The sequence below is a fragment of the Nannospalax galili genome, unplaced genomic scaffold, assembly GCF_000622305.1.
Source record: "Nannospalax galili isolate Female #2095 unplaced genomic scaffold, S.galili_v1.0 scaffold1214, whole genome shotgun sequence".
NCBI classification, from domain to species: domain Eukaryota; kingdom Metazoa; phylum Chordata; class Mammalia; order Rodentia; family Spalacidae; genus Nannospalax; species Nannospalax galili.
In genome coordinates, this window is record NW_008334871.1 from 91,609 (window position 1) to 108,134 (window position 16,526).

The following is a 16,526-nucleotide window of genomic DNA, read 5'->3' on the forward strand; positions in this document are numbered from 1 at the left end:
GAGGAGGAGCAGAAGCTAAGCTCTACATCTTCCAGCAGGCAAAGGAAACAAGAAGAGCAAGTGGAGATCCAGCAAGGTTTAAGAATGCTCTAAGCCCACCCTCAGTGACATGCTTCCTCTAGGATAGCAACACCTTCTAAGACCTCCCAAAAATACAACCACTGTCTGGGGACAAAATGTTCAAATATTTGGAGTCTATATGGGACATTTTCATTCAAACCACCACATTCCACCCCCTGACCCTCATAGGCTCATGACCATATAAAATAAAACATGCATTTAGTCCAACTTTAAAAGTTCCCATAGTCATTACCACTCTCAATACTATTCAAAAGTCCAAAGTCTCTTCTGAGACTCAGGGAAATATCTTAACTGTAAGTCTGTATAAAAGCAAAAGACAAATTACATACTTCCAACATACAGTGGAACCAAATACACACTACCATTCCAAAAGGGAGGAATAGAGGCATAGCAAGGAAATACCAGACCAAAACAAAACTGAAAACCAGCAGGACAAACTCTAAATTCAGTAGCTCCATGTCAGACTTCTGGGACTTTACTTTCAAAGGGCTTAGATGGCTCAGCCTCTCCAGCTTTGCTGTATGCAACATACATATCTCTCTTGGGCTGGTACCACTCCCTGTATGCAGATCTTCTTGGCAGATGCCTCACAGCTCTGACATGATTGAGGTCTCTAGTGCCAACCAGGCTTCACCTTCACAGCTACACTCAATGGTCTATCAGGACCTCCTTTAAGCAAGGGAACCCCTGCTGCATGCTGCCTGGCCTCAATGGTTTCTGAAACCGAGAATGAACGGATGATCCCTTTACTCTTGCCTCTAAAGCCAGCACCAGGTGAACAACACTGACAAGTTTGGCTACAAGTTTGGGATGGACTCCAGCCTACTTTATCCATTTTAGAAGCTTTTCTCTTCAGTGGTCTCTGTAGAATTTTCCCTTCACAAGTTGGAGGCTTAACTGGGTGTGGTCTTGCTCTGGAAGCACTCTCTCCATTGTTTAAGTTTGAATCTCTCCTTAATCACTTTAATCTCCTTATCAAAGGGATCCTCTCTAGCATAAACCACTATTCCAACATTTGTCTTCCCAGTGCTCTTTTTCGATCCAAACTGTATTTCTTTCTGCCCAATTTGCTCTTTTTCACCATAGCTCTGCATACTATTCACCATTAATAGTCACACCAACATTTCTGAGTTAGGCTGTCTTAAAATTTCTTTCACCAGAGAAATTAGTCCATGGTTTTTCAATTTAGCCTCATGCAAGCTTTTTGGTGGAGGGCAGACTCCAGCCAGACTCTTTGCCAAAATATCCCAAGTGCTGCTTAAGTCCTTATTTCCCTCTGGAACTACCTTGTTCTCAGCACTACTTTCTTGCAGATGCCTTCTAGACTGGCCTTTTAAACTCTGCTTACAGCAATCTACTGCTTTTCTAGCCCAAACTTCCAAAGTCTTCCACATTTGTTCAAAAACCCACATGGTCATGTTCTTCACAGTCAACAGCTCACTCTCTGGTGCCAATCACTATATTAATCACTTTTCTGTTGCTGTGAAAGAAACACTGACCAAAGCAAAATGTATGCCTGAATCTAAATGAAAATGATACCACAACAAAACAAATATTTGGGAGGCATTAGAAGTTATCCCAAAAATGGAAATTTATAGCTAAGTGATTACATTAAAAAATCAGAAAGAGCACAAATAAATGACTTAATAGTACAACTCAAGAATTTGGAAAGGCAAGAAAAAATCTAACCCATACCCAACAGAGGAGAAAAACTAATAAAGATTAGAGCAGAAATCAAAAAAATAGAAACAAAGAAAGCAATATAAGGAATCATTGAATCTAAGAGCTGGTTCTTTGAAAAGATAAACATGATAGAATCCTAGCCCAGCTAAAGAAAAGAAAGAAACAGCATATCCACAACAACAAAACAAGAGATAAAGGGGGAAACATCACAATAGACACCAGTAAGATCCAGAGCATTACAAGGGAACACTTTCAAAAACAATATTTAGAAAATCTAAAAGAAATGGACACATTTCTTAATTCAATGGATCCACCAAAGCTAAAACAAAAAGAGATCAGTAGGAACAAAGATATTGACACAGGATATGGGAATTGAAACAGTAATAGAAAGACTCCTAACTAGAAAAATCCCAGGCCCAGATGGATTGACAGCAGAATTTGCCAGAATTTTAATGAATATCTGTAACTGATGGTACTTAAATCTTTCAAAATATAGAAACAGAAGAACTCCAAAGCTCCTTCTATGAAGCCAGCATTTCTCTAATACCAAACCCAGGTAAAGACACAACTAAATATGAAAACTTTAGCCCATATCCCTAATGAACATAGATGGAAAAACTCTCAACAAAAAACTTGCAATCTCATACAGACACAAATCAAGAAGATCATCAGCATGATTAAGTTGGCTTTATTCCAGAGATGCAGGGATGGTTCAATGTACATCAGTCGATAAAGGTAGTAAATCAGGAAATGGGCTTAAAAGCAAAAATCACATGATCATCACAATAGATGCAGACAAGAGCTTTGATAAAATCCAACATGCATCTAGGATAAAAGCACTACAAGGAATTAAACTGTTGGAACATATTGCAGCATAAATTATAGTTACAGTCAACAAGTACCCAGTCAACATCATTCTAAATAAAGAAAAACTGAAATCATTTTCATTCAGATCAGAAACCAGACACCCAGTATCCCCACTTCAAGAGTTTGAATCTCTTGCTAGAGCAATGATAAAAGAGAAGGTAATTAAAATGTCACTAATTGGAGAAGGAGATTTAGAATTAACCTATCTGAAGATGATATAATATTATATGTAAGAGATTCCAAAACTTCTACTAGAAAACAAGAAATGATCAAAACTTTCAGCAAACTGACAGGTTGCAAAATCAATCTTTAAAAATTAGTATCCTCACTTATAATACATAATCAGAGAATGAGTTCATGGAAACATTCTCCTTCATAATAGCTTCAGAAAAGTCTGGGAATAAAACTAAAAATGACATTGAAAATTTCTACAATGAAAAATTTAAATCCTTGAAAAAAGAAATTATGGAAGACATGAGATGGAAAGACATCCTGTGTTCATGGATTGGTAGAATTAATATTGTGAATATGGCCATCCTACCAAAAGCAATTTATATACTGATGCCCTCAGTGGTTGCTCCAGTTTACAATCCCACCAGAAGTGACCAAGGTTTCCCTTTAACTACATCGTTTCCAGCATTTGGTCTCATTTGATCCCTTAGCCATTCTGACTAGGGTAAGGTGAAAACATAAAGTGATTTTGATTTGTATTGTCTTAATTTCTAAAGATATTGAACATTTTTTACAGTGTTTCTTGATTGTTTTTATTTCTTCTTTTGAAGAGTTCTGTTCTGATTCATAGCATATCTTTTAATTGGGTCATTGCTGTACAGAAGCTTTTCAGTTTAATGAGGTCCCACTTGTCAGTTGTTGACCTTACCTCCTGATCAACTGATATCTGATTTAGAAAGTTTTCTTCTATGCTTATGTCTTGTAGGGTACTGCCTATATTTTCTCTAATAGTTTCAGTGTTTTAAGTTTCACATTAAGGTCTTTGATCCATTCATAGTTGATCTCTGTGTAAAATGATAGATTCAGGTCTATTTTGAGTTTTCTAAACATGGAGATGGGCTTTTCCAGGACTATTTATTGAAGATGCTGTTGTTCCTTCAATGTATTGTCTTGGCACCTTTGTAAAATATCAGGTGGCTGTAATTGGGTGGTGCACTCGTGTTCGGCTTTTCCATTTTGTTGTATTCATCTACATGTCTGCTTTTGTGTTAATACCATGATGTTTTTGTGACTATAGCTCTGTACTATAGTTTGATTTCTGGTATAACAATCTCCACAGCATTGTTCTTTGTGTTCAGGATTGCTTGGCTATCCTAGGTCTTTTCTGGTTCAATATGAATTGTAGGATATTTTTCTAATTTTCTTAAAAAGTCATGAGGATTTTGATTGGGATTTTTGATTTTGGGGGGGAATCAAAGTTATTCCCAAAACAACACAAGCTATTGCCACATCCCTTTTTTGACTCCCAGAATTTGAAGATAAGACCCTATTGTGAAAAATACGACATAGTACTTTCAGCAATGATGCTGGATCTGACCTGGAGGCATCCTCCATGAAGACTATCTCTCATAGTGTCAGAGGATACTATGCAAGCTGCTAAGGGAGAAAACCATTAAAGGTTCCAATCCAACTGTAAAACCTAATAATCACAACAATGAGCATTGTAGCAAACTATCTCTATTGGAGCAGAAGTGACACTTTTATCTTGTGAGTAATCAACATGGAACTCATGTTTGACATTCTCAACATAGTGAAATACACGTGGCTAGTGAGGTCCTAGACACTAGAGAAAAACCTAGGGATGTCTCCTACATCCCTAAACAAATGCAATGTCCTACTATATGTTGTTTTTTTTTTTTTTTATAGTTATGACAATTATACCTCTTACCACTCATCAAAGGTTATTTTTGCAATAGACAGAGATCATTACAGAGTTCTACAACTGGTCAAACACAGACAGTAAGTGTTTTTGTGAGACCCCCAACTCTAAGTGACGCATGTACAATGAAACTTCTATACCTAAGGCTCATGGAACCTAGAGGAACATGGGGCAGAAAGAATAATAATGCATCTCTCAGCTCTCACTAGTGAAGGTTCCTCATGTAACCAATGGTGCTTAACACCGAAAGTGACAACTGGTCAAAATATAGAGAACTGCCGAGTGTGTATCCCTGGGAGATTAGTGTATTAAGATTCCTATATTAAACCTCTGTCACTCAGGGCTCAGAGACCATGGTGGAAGAAGGTGCAGAAAGACTGTAAAAGCAAGGGTTGGTAGATTAGTGCAAGGAAGCTGAGTTTTCCAGTCCATTGGGAACTCGCTCATATGAATTTCCAGCAATGGTGACAGTATGTACAAGACCCATGCAATCTCAAACTAGACAAAAACCCAGCATAGAAGTTGGGAAATTGGTAAGAAGTCCCAAACTTGGCTGAGGAGCTATTCCGAGCTGATCACTATTGGGTGGTGGAGAGTTGGTGTTGTTTAAGGGAATGATGCTTAATAGGTTGGCCAGGCTCCAGTGGATGTACTCACACTGAGGGACATCTGGGGACAACAACTTGACACACTAGGTCTTAATATATATGACAAAGTCCATGAAGTCTGGCAGAGGAGCTGTGGGGGGAGCAGATATGTGAGGGGGTGAAATATGATTAAGAAGTATTGTATGAATGCACAAAAATTCAGTAAGAAAGCATCATAGTATATCACTCGAAGTCAAAGAAACAAAGAACTTCCACTGTACTATGTCCTCCCTTAAACGTCAATAATCAGGCTGTGAGAATGGACCTTGATAACTTATTCCCACAGCCAAGGGGAAATTGTGGGGTTTTTTTTTTCATTAAGAGTGGCATTAGCTGTAAGGATTTGTGGAGGGTAGATATATATATATTTTAGCAGAATAAAGAACACCAAATCCAGTTCAAGTTCACTGATCATTATTATTTTTAAAACAATGAACAGGTATTGAGCTTTAAGTTCAAAATTTCTTCTTTGTACATTGAGTAGAACATGTTTCCCTCTAACATTTTTGTCATGTAGTAATCAATTTTCAAATGTTAAATTAATCTTGTATTCTTAGAATAATTGCATTTCCATGTAATTTTTTAGGGGGAGGCTGGCACAATCCTGCTGAAGACCCTATCTTCACAAAATCAGTTGTCACTATTCATAATCTGTTCCTTAGCTTTAACTTTGTAATGTTTTGTAATATAGCTATTGAGGTGCAATCCATCTTTTTCCTTTTTGTTAAGTTTTTTAGAATCAAATCCTTTTTTTTGATTGAATATTTGTGATTTTCATATACTATAATTTGATGATATTTGGATCCTCTCCCCTATATCTGCCTCTTCTTAATGAATACCATTAATTTAATATACTCTATTGCATGTATAATAAGGCTTATAGAGTCTAATTTTTGTTTCTTAATGCCCTCCGGTGTAGGTTCATTCACTGGAACCTGGTTAACCTATGAAGAATCCCATACTTGAAAAAAGATTGTCTCATTCTCCCAGTGGCACTTAATGAGTTATTGCTATACCCCCAAATTAATGGTTCTCTCACATCTCACCAAAGAAGATTCCTTTTGAAACAGATGGTGATTAACACAGAAACCCACAAGTGGTCAATATGCAGAGAACAAGAGGCTGCAGAGTGCTTATCCCTGAAGAGGGCACCTCTATCAAACTTCTTCCCCAAGGTTCAGGGATAACTGCAGAAGAAGGTGTAGAAAGATTGTAAGAGACAGAGGGGGTAGATAACCACAAAGAGACAGTTTTCCAGACAGCTGGGAAGTTACTCATACGAACTACAGCAAATGTTACAACATCCACAACTTCTGCACAAGCTCAAACCAGAAAATTCTCAAACCAGCATAGTCATGAGAAAGTGGGTAAGAAGCTCCAACCCCACCTAAGTATATGATCTCTTGAGAGCTGGTTCACTTCCGTGAAACTGAAAATCTGATTTTGGCCCTCTCAGGCTGTCTGCTGAAGTCTCAGGCCTTACACCAGGCAGAGGCCAGATCAGGTACTCTCAGGTTATCTGCTGAGGTCTCTGCCCTACAGTAGTATAGGTCTTACCCTGAGGCTGTGGGAGGGGACTTACATAATCCCAGTTAGGATGATGGGTATTGCAAGATTTGGGGAAGCTTTGGGGAAGCTTACTACTATGTGGAGGATGGATCCAGGTGCTCTCAGGCAGTATGCTGAGTTCTCAGTGCTTGAAAAAGTGAAATAAAAATATTGGTTCAACTTACTGAATTATACTGAGTAGCACAAAAATCTATGAAAATCATATTTCTTCGTCACATTAAAATACTATAAAGGAAAGTTATTCTGATGCATCTAAGAAGACAGAAAAACTAAGCTGCCTAACCAGCACAAGAAAAACGTTTGTATTATCAAACCTTCAATATCTGTCACCATTAAGTTCCTTTTAATTTTGAAGCACACATTTTTCTGATATATGTGTTTTTCTACTTCCATTATTCTTTCAGTTACTATTTCTATTAAATTATGACTGCTTTTATTTTGATTGACTTTTTTAGGAAATTTATTGTGAATCTCCTTCAAAGTTGGGGCTTTAAAAAGCATTTTTCTAGGTCATATCTTTGTAATTTTTTTAAATGAATTTGAGAGTCTTCTGACCACTTTATCCTTTTTTTCTTCCTTAAAAATATAATTAATGATGTTAAATGACATATTCCTTCCCTACAAATGTGTTCAGATTAACTTATATTTTTATTTACCAAATGACAGCACTATGAGCATCAGCTTGTTATCTCATCCTGATAATTAATCATCATAGTCCTAAACTTTTTAATGAAGAACACTATACTGTTTGACATTATGTGTGGGATTGGTTAGTAAGAGGATGAAGAAAACAGTTCAAGAACCTGAGCTTTGATTACATATGTTGCTATTTTTCACCTGGCTCGGGATGTGGCTATAATAAATACATGAGAAATATAGTCAATATGGGGTTTGCCAAACCTTACTAGTGATTTTAAGTCCTAAAAGAACTCATATCTATATTAAATATCCATACATATGTCCATATATATCATACTTCCATGAATACACACATATTATTTATATTCTGGGCATTCTATCAGTTTCCACAATTTAATGTTTTAATAATACTAGTTGTGACAATTCCCCTATTGCTTAAGTTAGAACAATATCGAACACCTACTAAAGTAATGACTGGGTATCTTGTGGCTGACCTCCAAATGTTCTTTTGTAGAAGAAAGTAAAAATTTTGACATTTTTAGGCTTGCCCTCTTGAACATCCGTTCCTTAACTAATAATCTTTACTAAATTTCATAGTTTTCAAAATTGATATGAGAGTCTTACTGCTCCCTTTAAGAACTATTTTCAGACTGGGCCACAAGGTGCTTTGGCAACTCTTCAGGGTGGAGGGTGGACAGCCAGAGCAGGAAGGTGGTGGTGTCCGACAATGGCACCTGGTTTGTAAAGTGTGAATATTCAGGCTCTAATTGTCCAGAACATCTTCCTTGCTTTGGGTGGAAGACCAGATCAACCACCAAGAGGTGAAAAATTGAAATTAAGGATCTTATTGTTGGTGATGAGTCCAGTGAGCTGTGCTCCTGTTGGATGCTAACTACCCAATGGGGAGCAGCATAGTTTGAAATTGGGATGACATGAAACACATGTGGGACTATGCATTGGACGAGGGAAACTCAACATAAACATCAGAAACTACAAAATTTTACTCACAGAACCCACCATGAGTCCAACCAAGAACAGAGAGATGAGCATAGAGATAATGTAAGAAACTTACCAGATTTTTGGTGTGTATGTAACCATCCAGGCAACTCTGACTTGTATGCTCAAGGTTTATTGACTGGGGGACTCTGGAGACAGTGTAACTCACATTTGCCCAGTGGATGAAGGTTTTTTCTCCCTCACCTTACTAGCAGACTGGATATTGCTGGGAGGGCCATTACCAGGTATCTTATCAAGCTGCTGCTTTTTGAGACTGGTCGCATGATTACAGAAAAACTGTCATATGGGCTACAATACTGAGTAAGAGGCAGAAACTGACCTTAAAAATAAATCATTGTTAGCTGAATCTTATACACTCCCTGATGGGAGCATTATTAAAGGTAAGGGAGAAAGATTTGAAGTGCCAGCAGCTTGATTTGAGCGGCACTTAATCAATGCAGAGAGAGAGAGTTGGTGTTGCTGAATGGCTTTTTAACACAATCCAGGCAGCAGACAAGATACCAGCTCTGAATTCTGTAAGCTCATTGTCCTTTCTGGAGGATCTACCATGTATCCTACTCTGCCACAGCGGTTGGAACTAGAGCTAAAAAATTTTACTTAGAACGAGTTCTAAAAGGAGATGTGGAAAACCTTTCTAAATTTAAGATGAGAATTGAAGACAGGAAGCACGCAGTATTCCTGGGTGGTGCAGTCCTAGCCAACATGAGAAGACAAAGACAACTTTTGAATGACCTGACGAGAGTACCACGAAAAGGGTGTTGTTGTGCTGGAGAAACTGTTGGATAAACTGCAAGGTCTCTTCCCATCAGGCTCCTTTCCGTTATTGCTCATCTTTGAACTCATTCAACTCCCGGACTTAAAAAGGCCTTTCTGTCCCCTTTGCCTGGAAAGAGTACAGGAAGTTATCAGAAAAAAAATGATGGGGAGATGTGGGAGGAGTTGGAGGGGAGGGAGTGGACATGGATTTGATAAAAACACCTTGTATGCTTATATGCCTGTATGAAATTCTCAATATATTTTTTAAAACGAGTGATTGGAATGTGAGAAAGGTCAGCAGACCTTTGTGTTTGTGCCAGAAAATCCTATTTATAAGTTCTGTTGCTGTTGACTTGTTATCTCAAAAAATAGTACTCAGATGTAAGTTCTGTCTAAAGTTGAAAAATGAAATGTTATATTGCATTAAATACAAAAGGGTGTGGGAAATATATTCATTCATTTACTAACGTTCTTTACTAAGGATTTGATTTAAAAGAAACTTTTTATGTTTGAAATCAGAAATTTTAGGTTTGCTTTTTTGGAAAGCAGAATACTTTACAATTAGTTTATATGAAATTGGCAGGAAAAGAAGTTAGTTTTAATTATTCAGGTTCTGTTAACGTGGAGAATTTCTTTGCCTGTTTTACCTCAATTTGAATGAATGCAAGAAGTTTGCATGCATCCTGCACATGCCTGGTTACACATGCAGAACCAGCCAGTGCTGTCTAGGTGGTTACAGTGTGCTGCATGGATCTCAGAGTCACATTGGAAATTTTAAAGAATGTTTTATTTATTATTTTTATTTTATGTGTCTGGGTGTATTGCCTGCATGTATGTAAGTGCACCCATGTCATGAAATGCCCACAGAGGTCAGAAGAAGCTGTCGGATCCCCTAGAACTGGAGTTACTGACAATTTTTAAGTGCCATGTTATTAACTGTCAAGTGGGTGCTGGGAATTCAGCCCCAGTCCTTTGCAAGAACAGTTAGTGCTCTTAACTGCTGAGCCATCTCTCCAGGCTGCCACTTTGGAATTCTTAAGCATTTCAAAATCATGTCAAATATTCCAGTCTCATGAGTCTTGGGCCCATGGAAGGATACTTATTGCATTGTAGGTCTAATACTGACTATTACTTGCAGATGAATGGATGTACACTTGATCTTTGACCATGATTTTTAAATATAGGCAAAGAAAACAAGGAAGATGAACTCTTCAATAAAATAGTGAAAGATCATTTATCATTTGTACCTTGAATGTAGAATTTGTTTTCATTTCATAATTTTATAAACAATATATGAAATTCATATTTCATATTTTAATTCATAATGTCATATTAGCAAACATGACTATAAGAATGTATTTATATATGTGATAATTAAGAAATTCCACTTTATACTTTTCTTATTCTAAAGTGAAAGAATGCATTTAATAATTTGGGAGTTGGTGCATTTTGTTCCATTGGAGGTACCAGTTTGAGTCCTTCAAAAATGAAAAAAAATAAAAGAAGTTCTGATTTTTAGTTATTGAAGTCTGTCGTTGCCTAAGTTTCCAACACTAATTAAAATTATTTTATTTTTAAATTATAATCACCAATGCCTTGAGGGATTCCTCAGAAAAATGTGGTACTGTGCGTTAACTTTTATGGTTCTGAGCACTGTATTTGAAAAAAAAGCAATGTTACTTTTCTTTCTAAAATACTATTGTACATGCTTGTATCTTTTAATATTCAAAATTATAGTAGGATATTTTGATAATTTAAATGAAGGTAATGGAAGAAGTACTCCAATTTATACACATCATGGACTTCAGATAATACTTGAGGGAAAATTATCAGACCACCCACTTGAAATTCCTCTAGCTAAAATGAAATCAAGAAACTGGAAGGGTTTTTCATGTCAACGTTCAACTTTTTCTGAGGAGGCTTCAGAACAGTTTTCAGATGCATAGAGACATGTCAGTGATTGCTCCCTGGCCTAATTATCATAAAGAGCAATACTTAATTTATGTGTTACTGATTGTTTTCCCACAGGGACTCAAAGTCCCACACGGTCCATCCCTACAGCTGATCAGCTACTTACATGAACTCACACCAATGGTGACAGCATGCAGAACTCCCATGCGAGCTCAAACCAGACAAAATCTCAGTGTAGATGTGGGACGTGTGTAACTGTGTAACAAACCCCAAACCTTTTTGGAGGAGGGAGTCAGTCTCTTTTAAAAAAAATGTGATTCTTGGTAGTATAACCAGTCTCTCTCTCTCTCTCTCTCTCTCTCTCTCTCTCTCTCTCTCTAATGGTGACAGCATGCAGAACTCCCATGCGAGCTCAAACCAGACAAAATCTCAGTGTAGATGTGGGACGTGTGTAACTGTGTAACAAACCCCAAACCTTTTTGGAGGAGGGAGTCAGTCTCTTTTAAAAAAAATGTGATTCTTGGTAGTATAACCAGTCTCTCTCTCTCTCTCTCTCTCTCTCTCTCTCTCTCTCTCTCTCTCTGCTGTCACTCTCCAGATAGATAGATGAGTGTACATATACACATACAGGAATGAATATATTTAATTGACCTGAGGTCATTAAGAGGAGATGTGGATAGGCGAAGAGACCTAAATACCATAAAAAATAATGCATGGAAATTGCAAAAATTCAATAAATTATTTTTAAACAACAAAATACTACCCACTGAAAAGAAGCTATTGCCAAATTCTGTCTCTGCTGGTTTTACTGTTATGCCTATGGAGGAGTGGAAAATTCAAATCACCCTGTGAACAATATCAAATTTTGAAAAGTCTCAACTCCTCTGATTCTTCTATCTTGCAGGGAGAGCTGCTTATAATCTTGGGGATGCCATTCAATTCATCCTACACAATGAATGAGTGTTATTTGTTTCATAAGTCCAAGTCTATGTGAAATCTTCTTTTTTATTGTGCATTTTGGAAATGGGAGTGATTAGTATTATTCTGTACTTAACATTCAGGATTAGTGAGAAAATTTCTTTATTTGTTATTCTATGTAAGGAAATATGGGAATACAATTAAATACGTGCTTTTCTTATTGTTTTGGTGCCCACTTTCTTCCATCTGGACAGTTATTAGATAGTTTTGGGTCCCAGAGTACCAAGACTCACTAGAGCCCAGCCATCTGCCTGACTGTGATACATCAGTTTTCCAGTCTGGCCTTGAGACCCAGGACCAGTCAATATTACCAAGAAAAAATTTAAGCTCCATAGCCAAGTCACTGCAGCAACCAGACTGGAGGTGACACAGAGAAGACCTTGGATAGAGGCAATCGACATCCCTGCCCTGCTACTTATGAGACCCCTCCTGAATATTGAAAACACTTCTTTTGAAAGTTGACCTGAGTAAACATTAAAGACAAATTCAAACAGCAAATTAACTCCAAATTCCAAAATGCCAGTGCAGAAATAAACACAAGAAAAACTAAAATAGCATGTTTCCTCTCAACAACACAAATCCCATAGTAAGAGTAGTGACCGGTAGTGACAGTGACTTCAAAGAACTTCCAAAAAATTCAGAAGGATGGTTATACATAGGTTTAAATCTAAGGAAGATGAAGACAGAGATGAAAGAAATAAAAAAATCAACTGAAGTTATGAAAACAGAGTTCTAAGTGCTGAAGAAAACCCAAACTGAAAGAGGCTGAAAATGAAAAACTCAAAATCCAAATAAAAACCTCAGTGGAAGGCCTCACTAGCAGAATGGATAGTGCTGAAAACAGAGAATCATGGATAGAAGACAAAGTAAAGGAATTAAATCACTTAGCAAAGGTCAATGTGAAAATTTAAAAAATATGTATGAGTAGAACATGATAGAATTTGGAACAAGATGCAAATAACTAACCATTGAATTTTGGGCATAGAGGAAGTAGAAGACCACAGTGAAGGAATAGATAACATCTCTTGTAAAATCATAGAACAAAATTTTCCCAACCTAGAGGCAGAAATATGTATTCAGGTACAAGAGGCTTACAGAATACCAAATAGACATGACCAGAAAAGACATTCTTAGGACATATCATTGTGCATTATATGTTAACTATATAATAGTTAAAGTGTGAAAAAAACTGAATAAAGAGAGAGTATTGAAAACTTCAGTAGAGAAGACAAGTCACTTATAAAGGCAAACCCATTAGACTAATACCAGATTACTCAATAGAAACCTTTAAAGTCAGGAGGACCTGGAAAGATGTATTCTTCATCCTAGAAGACTATAACTATCAACCTAGACTATTGTATCTAGCAAAACTATATGTGAAAATTCAAGCACTAATTAAAATTTCTGTGATAAAGGAAAATTAAAGGAATTTATGACTACTAAGCCAGCTCTACAGAGGATAGTAGAAGACTTCAATCTAAAGAGATGGAGAAGCATACGCAGAGGTCACATGGAACAAATAAACAACGATAGAACAGGTAATCAAAAGAGATCTGCTAAGAGTAGCTCAGGAGTGTCAGCTACTCTGCTCTGAGCACTCTACTCAGTGTCCACAGCATCTCCTGTTTCTTGCCTGTGGGGCAACCCAACCGCCAGAAATTCAACAGATCTATTCTCAAGATCCATGCCAGAGAGATCTTTGACTTTCATGGAAATCCCATTGTTGAGGTTGATCTCTTCACCACAAAAGGTCTCTTCAGAGCTGCTGTGCCCAGTGGTGCCTCAACTGGTATCTATGTGGCCTTGGAACTAGGGACAGTGGTATGACACACATGTGGAAGGGAGTCTCAAAAGCTGTTAAGCACGTCAATAAAACTATTGCACCTGCTCTGGTTAGCAAGAAACTGAATGTCATAGAACAGGAGAAGAGCGACAAACTGATAACTGAAATGGACAGGACTGACAATTGGCACAAATGCCATCCTGGGAGTATCCCTGGCTGTGTGCAGAGCTGATGCTGTAGAGAACTGTGTGCCCCTGTACAGACACATCGCCGATCTGGCTGGTAACACCAAAGTCATCCTGCCAATCCCGGCTTTCAGCGAGGTCAACGGTGATTCCCACGCTGGCAACAAACCAGCTGGCCATGCAGGAGGAGTTCCTGATCCTCCCTGTGGGTGCTTCCAACTTCCAGGAAGCCATGCACTTTGGAGCAGAGGTTTACCACAACCTGGAGAACGTCATGAAAGAGAAATAGGGGAAAGACGCCACCAATGTGGGTGAGGAAGGTGGGTTTGCTCCCAGCATCCTGGAGAAAAAGAGGCCCTGGAGCTGCTGTAGAACGCAATTGGGAAGGCTGGCTACACTGACTAGGTTGTCAGCCACACAGGTATAGCTGCCTCCAAGTTCTTCAGTTCTGGCAAATACCACCTGGACTCCAAGTCTCCTGATGACCCCAAGTCTCACCTGCACAGCTGGCTGACCTGTGTAAGTCCTTCATCCAAGACTCTCCAGTGGTGTTCATCGAAGACCCCTTTGACCAGGATGACTGGGAAGCCTGATAGAAGTTCACAGCTAGTGCAGGTATCCAGGTCGATGGGGAGGATCTCATTGTGACCAATCCAAAGTAGATTGCCAAGGTCTTGGGCCAGAAGTCCTGCAACTGCCTCCTGCTCAAAGTGAACCAGATCTGCTCTGTGCCTGAATCTCTGCAGGTGTGCAAGTTGGCCCAGTCTAATGTTTGGGGCGTCATGGTGTCCCATCCCTTGGGGAAACTGAGGCTACCTTCATTGCTGACCTGGTGGTGGGACTCTGCACTTGGAAGATTAAGACTGGTGCGCCTTGCCAATCCGCGTATCTGGCCAAGTACAATCAGATCCTCAGAATCGAGGAGCGACTGGGCAGCAAGGCCAAGTTTGTCAGCAGGTTCTTCAGAAACCCCCTGGCCAAGTAAACGATGGTCCAGCCCTCTCTGGAGCCCTCAGTCCCGCTGACTGCTTAGATGCTGTACCTGATATTGAGGCTGTTTGAGGCCAGCCCAGTGTTTGCTAGGTCTCTGTAGTAAGTTCCCTCTCTTGCCACTGCTTCCCTAGAGGTCTGAAGCCACACCTTACTGCCTGGAGCCCTGTTACAAACCCCAGCTCTGTAATCATGTGATTGGTCAACAGTTTTGTCACCTCACTTCCCACCTAGTGTTAGGAGCCCTCATTCCTCCAGTGAAACCTCCAAGGTGGCCATAGGCAAGATTCCCAATGGTTCTTTGTGCAAAATAAAAGCCTCAGTGGCTACCAAAGGGGGGGGGATCTGATAAAACACAAAATCAACAAAATGATAGAAATTAATACCTGTCTTCCAATAATAACCTTGAATATGAATGGTCTCAATTCTCCAAAAGACATTTGCCCTTAGCATTGACTCCAATGACTTAGGCCTTTGTATTTGATCTGAATTATGTCAAGTCTTCTTTACTGAGCATTGACATTACCCCAAAATATACATTTGCTAGTAAATCATGTTTTGGCTTAACTACAAAAGTAGTATTCTGCATTAAGAAAGGATAAATAATGCCTCTATTTGTACATGTAGAAGTACTGTTGAAGGAGTAGTTTGGCACATGCCTATTTGAATGTGCAAGTTTATACGCATATAAAGGGGGGAATAAGATTAAAATTATTTGATAGCTTCTGAAAAAGAGGGATAGGAAGAGGGGAGCCAAGGTGAAAATATGACATGCTGTGCTGCACACCACTATCATAAGCAAAAATGTGAAGCTTAACCTACAAATATGTTTAAATGTCACAAATTCTGGTTAACCTAAGAAGTAAAACATATTTAGTGACTATTTATGAGTCCAAGAGTGTCAACAGTATACAAAAATACATTCACTGCAGAGAAAGAAAACTCCAAAAACTTATGTAGTCAAAATTTCATGGAGGAAATATTAAAGAGCTAGACAACTTAATTTTGATGATTAAAATATCCATTCATTAATTAATATTAATGTCCTGTCACTGTGATGGAAGACATGGCATAGGGATCTTATATAAAGATGAGTCTATTTTGGCCCACAGTTTTAGGGGTTTTAGGGCATGATCGGCTAACTCCATTTCTGTGAAGGAGTGTGAGGTGTAGAGGTGATACTAAGTGACAGAGGAAACTGCTCAACTCACAATAGCCAGGAAGGAAGAAAGAATGACAACAAGGGACAAGATGTTCCTTTCAAGTCACACCCAATTACACACTTAACTCCAACTAGGCTCTGCTAGCTTCTACCCAGGGCAACACAGTCATGTCCTTATTAGCCTACCTACTGATTAACACAGTGATGAGGATTAAACCCTTCTTACCTGATTAATTCCTAAAAGCTCATCATCTGGTAGCTAAGCTAGTAACATCTGAGACTTTGTGTATTATCTCAAACTAAATATTAGCTACCATTAATCACTTGATATTGTTTCAAATCATATAAATGTCTAAGGTAGAACATA

At 38.4% G+C, this 16,526-nt stretch overlaps 2 pseudogenes; both read left to right on the forward strand.

Annotated features, from left to right (window-relative positions):
• The first annotated feature begins 791 nt into the window (after positions 1-791).
• Positions 792-11,316, forward strand: LOC103731260 (annotated as a pseudogene).
• A 1,547-nt stretch (positions 11,317-12,863) lies between these two features.
• On the forward strand, positions 12,864-14,992 carry LOC103731261 (annotated as a pseudogene).
• Positions 14,993-16,526: the final 1,534 nt, after the last annotated feature.